This window comes from Pseudochaenichthys georgianus, chromosome 3 (assembly GCF_902827115.2).
Source record: "Pseudochaenichthys georgianus chromosome 3, fPseGeo1.2, whole genome shotgun sequence".
Taxonomy (NCBI): Eukaryota; Metazoa; Chordata; class Actinopteri; order Perciformes; family Channichthyidae; genus Pseudochaenichthys; species Pseudochaenichthys georgianus.
The window spans coordinates 15079990-15091229 of NC_047505.1; the positions used below are offsets into that span (position 1 = coordinate 15079990).

Sequence of the window (11240 nt, forward strand, 5' to 3'; positions counted from 1 at the left end):
GGCTCTTCCCCAGAGTTTGCCGCTTGGGACCACCGCGGTGAATTTAGTTTTAGGTTGGATATTCGACGGACATTCGCGGACCCGCCAGCAGCGTCAGTTTCCCCTGCTGCTGGCTGTATTACGACAGGGAGATCTTCTCCGCGAAACGAGGCTTTCACTTAGGGACCATCAAAAAATGACTTTTCAATTACACAAGAACATTTTTCTTTTTAATAAATCGACAGCTTCCCGATCGAGTGAATGTGAAGCAAATCCACGCTAGAGCATGCATTTGTTGAACAAACCTCTTTTTATTGCATTTTAATACTTTAAATACGTTTTATTATTATTTTTTGTTACGGCCTATAGAATTTTGGACCCCAGAGCAAAAGACTGGAGAGAGATGGTCGATAAACAAAAAGCTTTATTCAAGCAGAAAACAAAAATACGGCAGTGGAGTCAGGAAGTTGGCTGGCAAAAATCCAAAAAATAAATCCAAACAACGAGGAGAGCAGCGAGACACACCGGAGGGTCGAAACACAGAGGAATTATCTGGCAGGGAAGTGGCATGAGGACGGGGCTTTTATCTCTACAGGTGAAGAGGTGAGTGGAAACAGGTGTGCCCAACCCAGTCTCACAAAAAAAACGTTTAATAACTACGTTGGTCCACAACGTAGGACGTAGTAGTTATACGAAAATATCTTCAAATTTCTCTCTGCAGAAAAAAAAACATGGCCGACCTCCGTTTTATTCTCGGTGTAAAATGCCTATTTTAAGGTTAGTTAGGTCATTAAAATGCGTTGTGATGTCATTTCATGCGAGAAATATGAGTTGTTATTTAAGATTATGTGTGCAGTGGGTGTACATGATTTAGTTTGCTAGTTATTACCAAGATTACTTCAGGAAATTGTGTCCATTCAACGTTTGCATTGTTTTGAAGGAGGTTGCTAGGGACGATGCTATCAGTGTATGCTCTGAAATTGTAATATTATAACGTCTTTGCCCTCGTTTATTTATATTGCTGTTAGCGCACAACTCGAACGTAGAAGTCTAACAAAAATGCCTCAGGAAATTGTGTACATTTAACGTATTTTAAGTGTGGCCCAAGCGAGACCTTACTTGTATTGTTAGTGTTAGCATCTGGTGCTAGCTAGCTGCGCTAACAGATAACGGATAAGGAGCTGTACATTCATGTTCGTAATGCGCAGGTATTTGTTGTGTACTTAATGGCAACGCTACAGGCCTGGCATTTCCTGTGAACCCGGAAGTCATAATAGTGTAATATTCCACAATAGGAGTCGAAAACAGGCCTCAAGTTCTTAGGTTTAATAGCTACTTTGGTAGCATACAGGTTACAGGTCGCAGGTTTAACGTCACACAACAGGGTCAATGTCACACACTCTCCAGCCCTCCCCCCAACCACAGGCCCGCACATCTATGCGGCCAGCATTACTGTGCAGCTCTGTTATTGGCAGAGAGACGGGCAGCGTCTATCGGTAGAAAACGGACATTTGGAGTGCAAAGTGTGTGTATATATATATATATATATATATATATATATATATATAAAACAGTATCATTAAATAATGCTGTGTGTGTATAAATGAATGAATACATCTGTGTATATTTATGAATAAATACATGTGTGAGTACATATAAGTGTGTGTGTATATGAATAAATGTATATATAAAATAGTATCATTAAATAAATATATATATTATATATATAAAATAGTATCATTAAATAATGCTGTCAGATAAATGAAGTAGCCTACACAGTAATAGTCAAGGTTATATTCAATATTCTGCACTTACACCAGCTGATAAGATATTTAAAACGTCTTTTGTTTGTCCTGAAAACGACATTTGAGAATACACACAGGCTAGTTATAGATGATAAAACACCAGTAGTACAATCTCAGGACTCTTCGATATGCCTTTGATTACAGGATCGTTTACTTTTGTCACTACCCGATCCGTCCCCCTGCCCGATCGGTACTGCGCATGTGCGAGATGGTCCGCCATATTGGACAACTCCGGACGGCAACACACGATGGACACTTGACACAGTGGCTTTTAGCAAAGCTCAAAAATAAAACGAGAGAGAGATGAGTTATTGTTATTACAACGTGACTTCACTATTATTTAACAACTCTTTGTATTGGGTTATTTTATTTGGGGTTAAGTACATTGTCAGAATAAGTGAGGAATGAATTTAACTTGTTAGACAGCCATATGCCATACATTTGTGCATACATTCACAGTAAATATGTATTCAGTATGATAGCTGTCTAACAGAAGTTAAATTCAAGTACATTTTCTCCCATTAATTAAATAATAAAGGGCACGTTAGCCCATCCCATGCAGTTTAAACATGGTATTTGCTTCTTCTTTTTTCTGCAACTGTTTGATGATGTTCCTTTTAATAAAAACAAAACTATTTACCCATTTGAAGTTGTTTATTTATTTATATTGTTGATGAAGTGGTTTTAAATTATTATTTCATTTGAAGAAGAAATTATACAAGTATGAAAATGAAAAAACAATTCTACAATAAAAACAAAAGGCTTTGAGGTTTTTCAGTTGAATAACATAATTTTTTATTACAAAGTAACATTCAGCAAGTATATACAATAACAGTAGCAAAGGAAGGCATATAACCCAAAAAAACAATCAAAACAGATAAAATAGGGTCAAGCAGCACAACGGTTTTGACAACACGTGCAATTATCAGTCCTGCTGTTCCTCTGTTGTGGTATTGTCCTTCTCCACCCACTGTAGGGGCCACTTCTTCCCACTGTAATACATTGTAAAGATATCAGCCATGAACATAATTCAAAATATGGCAATATATGTTACACCTCTGTTACAACCCGGCTCGTGGGCTGTAACATAAAGCAGGGAGGCGAGACGAGAGGTAAGAATATATAGTTTATTCTTTGAAACACAACAACTAAATAAACTCCAGCAACAAGTTCCTGAGGCTGGCGCAGAGAGAGTGCCCAGAATAGTGAGAGCGACGTAACCGGCTGGGCTCCTCCTATATCCTGTTTCAACAGGTGTAGCTCATCAGGCAGGTATCCTCCCACAGGTGCGGCTCATCAGCACCTGAACCTGTGAACACCCACAAACCACACACACACACAACCCACACACACAAACAGACGGCACCCCACGTGGTGTGGAGGGGTCGTCACACCTCTGTCAGATAAAAATGGTAATCAAATGCTTAGACTAATTAGTTATTGGTACATTTGCAGTGCAATTTAAAATACTGCATACCACATGGAACAAGGTTCCCACTCCACCAATTGCATTTGCTTCCCCTAAAAAATTATCGAAAATATTTGTACCATTTCAAGCAAAAAGATTTAAGTTATGTTGCATTCAAATCCAAAAAGTGTGTCGGTAGCATGCTTTAGATGTACATTATATTAACTGACACAGTGACCTCTATTTATGACGAACAAACCTTTTGCCTTTTAGTTTTTACTACAGTCTTCACTGGGTAGTACTGCTCTCCTCCCACGATCTTATGGCTGCATTCTGAAAGAGCAAAATAATGTACACTCGTTTTTTGACCTTATAGATGTTAATGTTACTTTTGCACAATTTGATCTGTAATTTATAAAATCACTTTCAGTTTGCTTTTATTCTCATAAATTATATTTCCACAATTATTTGAACATGTCAACTGTTTATATAAATCTGCAAAAACTTTACACAAAAGGACAATCATAACATATATTGTTTAAAATATATATATTTGACTGTGGTGAGTCGTTCTTCCACCACCGTGAAACAAATGATGATTTAAAAAAAAATTGTTTCTTTATTGATAAATAGTTGTAAAACAAAAATGCCCTCGAAAGTATTTGTTTAGAAAAGACAACAGTTGACATTTTTAACACTTCTCTATACAGAGAAAATATACTAGAGCTAGTGTCTTTACTGTCTAATCCCAATTATAATTGAAGCTAAATAACCATCAAAGTGTTGGGAGTTCTTCTTCTTGAGTTTCTTCCTTGGAGACACGTCTGTTGAGACGAAAGAAAAGCTTTTGTGAAGAGCTGTTATTATACTGTACACTTGATGTTACTGTTTAAAATATATAATTTAGTTTAAAACAGCACTGTTCATTTGGCTAATTGTCAAGACTTACCAGAAATGTTTCTTATTTTTAATATTCATATCATAACAGCAATAAAAAGTCATCAATAATTCTTTTCACCTGGCTCCAAAACAGCTAGTGTGCTACGCATGCTTGGCACCCCGATTTAAAGAGATACCGCTCATCGTTTTGCTTATTGTTGTTGGTGTAGATGGCCCTTAAGGGTTTATTTTTAACCTTTAGTAATGTTCACTTAGTTGTACAACTCCTTAGAAGTAGCTTCACTGTTATCATCAGGGTTAGGAAGTTACTAGAGATATATATATATATATATATATATATATAGGAACTAGTCATTTGTAACCTGTTACCTTTTAAAAGTGTCCAACACTGGTCATCATCTAACATCAACATGTTTAGAGCGCAGAGAAAATCTTGTTTCGCCCAAAATATAATAATAATATAATAGAGATTGAAGCTGAATATTTGCTTGGATAAAACATGTTGTGACATTTTTTCTTGACTTCTGGGCTTTACAACACTGGAGTTAAAAGTGAATGGTTGAAACGAGTCAAAAAACGATACTACGCAGCCAACAGTGGAATTGTATTGCTTTAAAAGTATAATACTAATAATATTAGTGAAGCATCATTCTTATCTGATAGTATGCAAAATAAACAAAAAAATATATAAAAGCTGCATAGTATTCATATGATTTAGTATTGAAGTATCAACATTAAGAATGGGGTTTCAAAGCTTTCCACTATTCTGTACAGGCCTAGTTATATTTTTAACCCCGCAGGGTTGCAGCTGAAAGACTAAGACTAGAACTGCCATAAAAGCCATGCTTTCTCAAATGGGGATATATAAATGATTTTATATTTATTTATTTAAATATATTAACATATCATATATCAACTTACATGTTACCAACACATTAAATTATCCAAATCCACAAATGTTATTAGGTTATATCTACTTGTGCCCTTCATAGAGCAGTCCTATTAATTTAAACATTCACGTAGTAAGGTTTTTGTTGTCTGCAGCAACTGTGCTGCTTTTAGTCTGGATTATGAGTTTAAATTCTTCATATTAATAATATTACAGTCTGATTTTCGGTTGTAAAATATGCCTCTCTGCTGATAGAGATTTTGAGGGATAACTGGCCCGCTTTTCAAATCTCCGCGCGTCCCTAACAAGCTGGTTATCATACAGGAAGGAATCCAGAGCTACCAAGTAACCGTTAAACAATAATCTACTTTAATGGTAATATGACAATGCAATACAATCAATACAGTACAAATTCAATACAGTTATCTTTGGGATCCCATATTTACCTGATACTCACGTGAGCCAGCCAGAGGAAAGAGGCTGAACACAGCGTGGTTCCTGTGTTTATACATTGCTAACAATGGGAGGAGTTATCTGATCCTCCCTTCCAGACCTCCGTGATTGGCCGCCCAAATATCACCAATACCTCAAATCTTAAGTCTCCCAATCACAGTAGCTCAGCTCCATTATCTTCTAGATCTAAGTTGAATGCAAGTCAAACCCTCACCTTCCCCCATCTTCCTTTGTTCTCAATACCACATGTCAACAGGCCCCAAATCCAGCTCACAGTTTTTACACAAATCATTTCCCATTTTAAGCTTATTCATAGTTTGTTAACATGAATACATACAAATATTTCCCTACACTGCTTACAGTTGACCTAGTATACCTGTCCATGTTTACCATTGGTCATATGGGGCAAACACTTCCCCTTTATGTGAACCTGCTCATGGTGGAAAAACCCTGGGTTATGTGACAATTTAGCTTGATTGCGGCTATTAAGGGTTAGTGAAGTAAGGTAACGCAAAAATACCTAAAATATGTGCATTTGCTTTGTAGGATGTATTGCTATTTAAAATTGCCACTAAAACCTACCCTGTTTCTTTTTTGCTGCTGCAGTCCTTTTGTTTGTGCTGCTGGAGTTGCAGGACCTGTAGAGGGTTGTATGGCAGGACTAGTAGGGAGCAGGACTGCATAAGTACTGCTGGAGGGTCGGTCTTCTGGACTGGATGAGGGAATGGTGGTAGGAGCACTAGTTAAGGGTTTGGCTTTAGGACTGGATGAGGGGAATGGTGGTAGGAGCACTAGTTAAGGGTTTGGCTTTAGGACTGGGTGAGGGGATGGTGGTAGGAGCACTTGTGGAGTGTTCAGCGTCCAGACTGGGTGAGGGGATGGTGGTAGGAGCACTTGTGGATTGTTCAGCGTCCAGACTGGGTGAGGGTTGTGGGTTAGTCCAACCTCAATGCCACAAAAAGACAAAACTATTAGAGTAATGTTGATTTGTTTTGCATTCAGCAGCTCAATTTCTACTTTGAATATATATTTATACAACATAGTAACACAATTGTTTCTGATGTCAGCTTCTTCTTAACTACACATTTATTTTACCTAGACTGTGTGTGTATAATTAAAAGAATTGTTGAATCATTAAGAATTTTTTTTGCCATAAATTGTTCATGAGCATTTTAGAATAGACTGAGCTATATGGTAACATTTGAAATGACCACAAATTTAATTGCTTACCATCTACTAACACCTCATATAAAGCCTTCATCCGGTGAAGGCATTTTGCAGCCTGGTCCGACAGATGCCATCTCGGATGTGCAACATTTGTCTTCCAGGTGGAAGGCTTTTTCCCTGGTTTTGAGAGAAACACCATGGCCCTATACCCAAGGGTGTTCAGTTTCTCAACCTAAAAAAAAAGATTTAAATGTAATACAGAAACATTATCAGACTTAATTTTGTAAACTACAATTACAGACATAAACACACACCAAAACAGATGCCTCATCAAGAACATGTGAGTTGGTTTTGTTCTTTTTTTGTTTTTTTAACCAATCATCTTTTTTGGCCTCAAATTGTTGCAGTTTCTTGGCCAGTCGTTGCTTTCTCGGCTGCAGTGTTTTGCAGAACTTGCAGGTCTTGGTGGACACAGCAATGACTGCTTTGCAGCTGACGCAGGTTGTGTTTGTTGACCCTCTTGGCATCTTGAACCTGCAATAAAAACAAGCAAAAATATAAACACCAAATTGACAAAGGAACTAAATAACTTTAATATGATCAAATTATCAATTTGTCATGTAGGCCTACCCTACTTCAATGTTTCAGTGACATTTCTGCCAGAATACTGGTGGTGGATTACAGGTGACTCTTTCATGCCTTCTGTTACCCACCTCTATAGTACACAATACCAGTATTAACCTGGTTAACCATGCAAAGTAGTAGTATCGGAGAGAACCATCTTGCACCAAGTCTGTACAGGCAGGTCTAGAAGATCCATTCTGAACTATGTACAGACAGGGGGTGGTTGTTTTGTTTTGTAGTGAAAGTCTACACTTATTTTGTTAAAATACCTATGACATATATATATAGTATGTATTTTTACTATTTCAAATGTTCACTGTAGATGTTCTTATGACTGACAAAAGAGGAATTAAGTATGGACAATGTTCTTGGACAGACATCAATCGGTACCACATTAGTGTCAGCGCATACATCTTGTGCATGAGATGCAGACTAAATTAAAGACATTGCTTATACTCTGTTCTATTCTTATTGGCCTACTAGTAGGCCTACTAATCAACAGGTTTTCAAATATTGCTCAACTGTTTTCAAGTAATAATATATTTCAGCAATACATCAATACATAGTATCAATACTGACATCATTGTCTTTGGGGATTTAACTTTATCATTAGTAAAACAACAATCTATCTAAAAAATCTCTGGCCCTGTCACCCATATTTAATGCAGTTGTTAAATGCCGCTAACTAAAAATAAAATAAAACCCATACAAAAATAGTTCGATTAGCTGAGGGTATGTTTGAGAGTGACTGCTAGCTGCAACTGCCAAAATTAGGTACAATGGATGCTGCCACTTTCATTTTGAGCTATAAAATACAAAATAGCTCCGTAAACAAGTTTAAGGTAGGCCTATTACCGCACGTCCGCACCCTATAGCTTACAGTTTAAGATGCATGTTAATAAATAAATGGCTGTTTTGCATAAACATCTTTGCGTTGTTTAACATAACGTTACCCGTTATAGGCAAACTAAAAAGTTGGTGTATATTTAGCTTTTTAATGCATAGAAATGTGTGCTCATTACCTACCGTTCAAACTGTCCAGTTTAATAATTGGTACCTCGGAAGCGCGCTAATTTCGCCCGCGCAGCATCGATGTTGACACCTCCCCCCTCTCAGAGGTCCAGCGGCTGAACTCTGTGTGACCCCGGGCAATTGACAGACAGACAGAATTGTATATGTTGTGTAACTATTTAATGGTGTTATCTTTATTGCTACCCCCTGAATACGTGACGTGGATCATAAATATATCAGCCATTAAACAATATCTTACATTTCTTTTCACACAATACGTCTCCTTACAGTATCAACACTAATTCGGCTGACTTTTATATTTCATCAAATCGGTAGATAGGCTGTATTTACACCATAAAGGTGCACAGCTGATATAAAGTGGTTAAAGCATGTTATTGAATTTCATTATTTTTATTATTAGATATTAATAGGATCCCTATAAAGTATATTCATTACTCGTTATTCTCTACTAATAGTTAATTAAAGACTGTATATAATGACTATTTTGCACATCCCTTTCAAGATTTCCAGATTTTCTAAGGTTTATTGACATATATTCACAAGCAGTGTAGTTCTGCATTGAATGAAAAACTTGGGTCGCAGGTTCCTCAATAGTGCATTACAAGACATCTATCAATATTTGTGCATACCTCCAACAATGTTAACTATGTTGAAGCACTTATTTTAACTGATATTATACATAATGTATTATACTCTTATAAGATGTATGTAGATATTTCATCTCCGACCTTGTCAGGTATTGAATATTCAATAAATAAAGAACACAGAATTGTTAAATATAAAACACAGAATTTGTGTGATTATACTAAATGATTTACAAATAAACACCACTGCATATTTACAACTCTTACACATGCTGATGTAACGCAAATGTTTCCAACTTGGGATCAATAAAGTATATCTTATCTTAAGATGATCGATGGCTACTGCCATATTGCTAAGTGCATGTTTCAGGCTTATCAATTAATGTAATGTAATCAATTAACAACAGGGGTCACAGACATAAGACCAGGGCACAAGCAATGTTCACCCATTTATTAATTATATGTTTTAAATGTGAGTGTTTCCTGTTCCCTAAACCTCCAGGGATGTACACAGTTTAATACTGGCCACTTCTTATTATGGGAAATACGAAAACGTCTTTTAAAACTACAACTCCCAGCAGAGACGTGCCATAGATAGAGAGCATGTTGCGAAACTGTGGGTGCCTGCATCTGTGTTATTGCACTTAAGGAACAGTTCTCAGTCATTTCATTAAATTTTTGTATAAAGAGAAAGTCAATTCTTATTCCGTTTTTATTAAAATAAAAATCTGTACAAAAGCAATCAATGACAGGTATGCACATTCTTGCAGCAATGACAACTGTATTCAAGTTTCACCAAGGCATTGTGAGACAGGTTCTTAGGGATTTTTATGATAGCAGATATGTAATTTTACAATGATGGCAAAAGCTTAACCTCTGATGTGAAATCAGTACAGAAACACATACCCTGATTGGTCTAAGCCTAAGGCAATGCATATATAATTTGGTAACCATTACAATATATATGGACGTGAACTGATAATTGTCAGTCACTGGAATTAGATTTACCAATTGGAGCTTCTGATGATGCAGGATGACAATCATTAGTTTATTTAGTCAGTCTGTAGAGGAGTAATTTATCTTGGTTAGTTTGTGAAAGGTCAGTGTGAACAGGACCAGAACTTTAACAAATGCATTTATCTTCCTTTGTTCCAAGGTGTTAAAGCAGCCTTATAGCTTGAAGTCATTCACTGCTGTCAAAGTTCTTCATCAGTAGAGGAGCTACTGTCAGAGGGTTGCTCTTCGGAGGAGTCATCCAAAGATACCGTTTGCTGTCCCAAAATGCATTGGTATGCAATACGTGCCATGGCCTGCTGCGCTTTCACTTTGTGGAGTTGTTTCTTTAGAACACAAAGTAGCCCCTCACGTCCTCTCTCCGTCAACGCCTCGGTACTGCCTGAGAATGTATGATAAATAAATCATCAAATAAGCTAAATGTTATTGCCAGACCAAAACACTACCAACAACAATAATCATTTATTGTACTAACTTTGTCCAGCGATGCCTTCAGAAAGCTGGGAGGACAGGTGATCAATCTTTCTTGCCACGCTCCTCATGTACTCCCAGTGCTGTTTGACTTCATGAACCAGAATAACAGCTTCTTCTTTCAGTCTGGTCAGCAGCATTACCTTGTCGTAAACCTTTTTTTTCTGTACCATATCACCATGACCTGCAAAGTGCATCAAAGCATTATCAATTATCTTACATTGGAAATATTACAATTACAACTCCTGGTCCTCACTTTCAAAGCCCTCCACCATCTGCCCCCCCCCTACCTCACCGACCTCCTCATCCTCTACCGACCCCCCCCGGTCCCTCAGATCCACCTCAGCCGGTTTGCTTTCCATCCCCAAGGCCAAACTCCGGAGCTTCGGGGACAGAGCCTTCTCTGTGGCAGCCCCGAAGCTCTGGAACTCCCTCCCCCAAGACCTCCGTGAGTCTGAGTCCCTCACCCTGTTCCAGTCCCGCCTCAAAACCCACCTCTTCAACTCTGTATCCATAAGCCACCCCCCTCTCAATCAACTTCCTCCTGACTGCTTTTCTGTTTTGTTTGTTTCTTTTTAGTTTTGTTTGTCTCCCCTCCCGCCCAAATGTAAAGTGCGTTTGGGTTCAAGAAAAGCGCTATAGAAAATAAATGTATTATTATTATTATTATTATTATTATTATTTAACATAAGCACAGAAATACATCATGCATATGTGCCAGATTTAGCCTGGCAGGTTTATGGCATTAAATATATATGCACAGACAAAAGTATTTTAAAAGATATAAAGTCTGCACATTTAATCATGATTTTCTAATATTTAGTTGTTACAATGATAATATGAATTATACCATAACCACTGTTTGCAATTTTGTTTTATTTTGTTGTCATCCTACACACCAGTTTCCAATATTA

At 37.3% G+C, this 11240-nt stretch overlaps 1 long non-coding RNA gene across 1 annotated transcript; it reads left to right on the forward strand.

Moving 5' to 3' along the window:
• Positions 1–458: 458 nt before the first annotated feature.
• LOC139433051 (uncharacterized) lies at positions 459–2101 on the forward strand. Its single transcript, XR_011642616.1, has 2 exons — positions 459–582; positions 1929–2101. It is a non-coding gene; the product is annotated as an uncharacterized lncRNA (long non-coding RNA).
• Positions 2102–11240: the final 9139 nt, after the last annotated feature.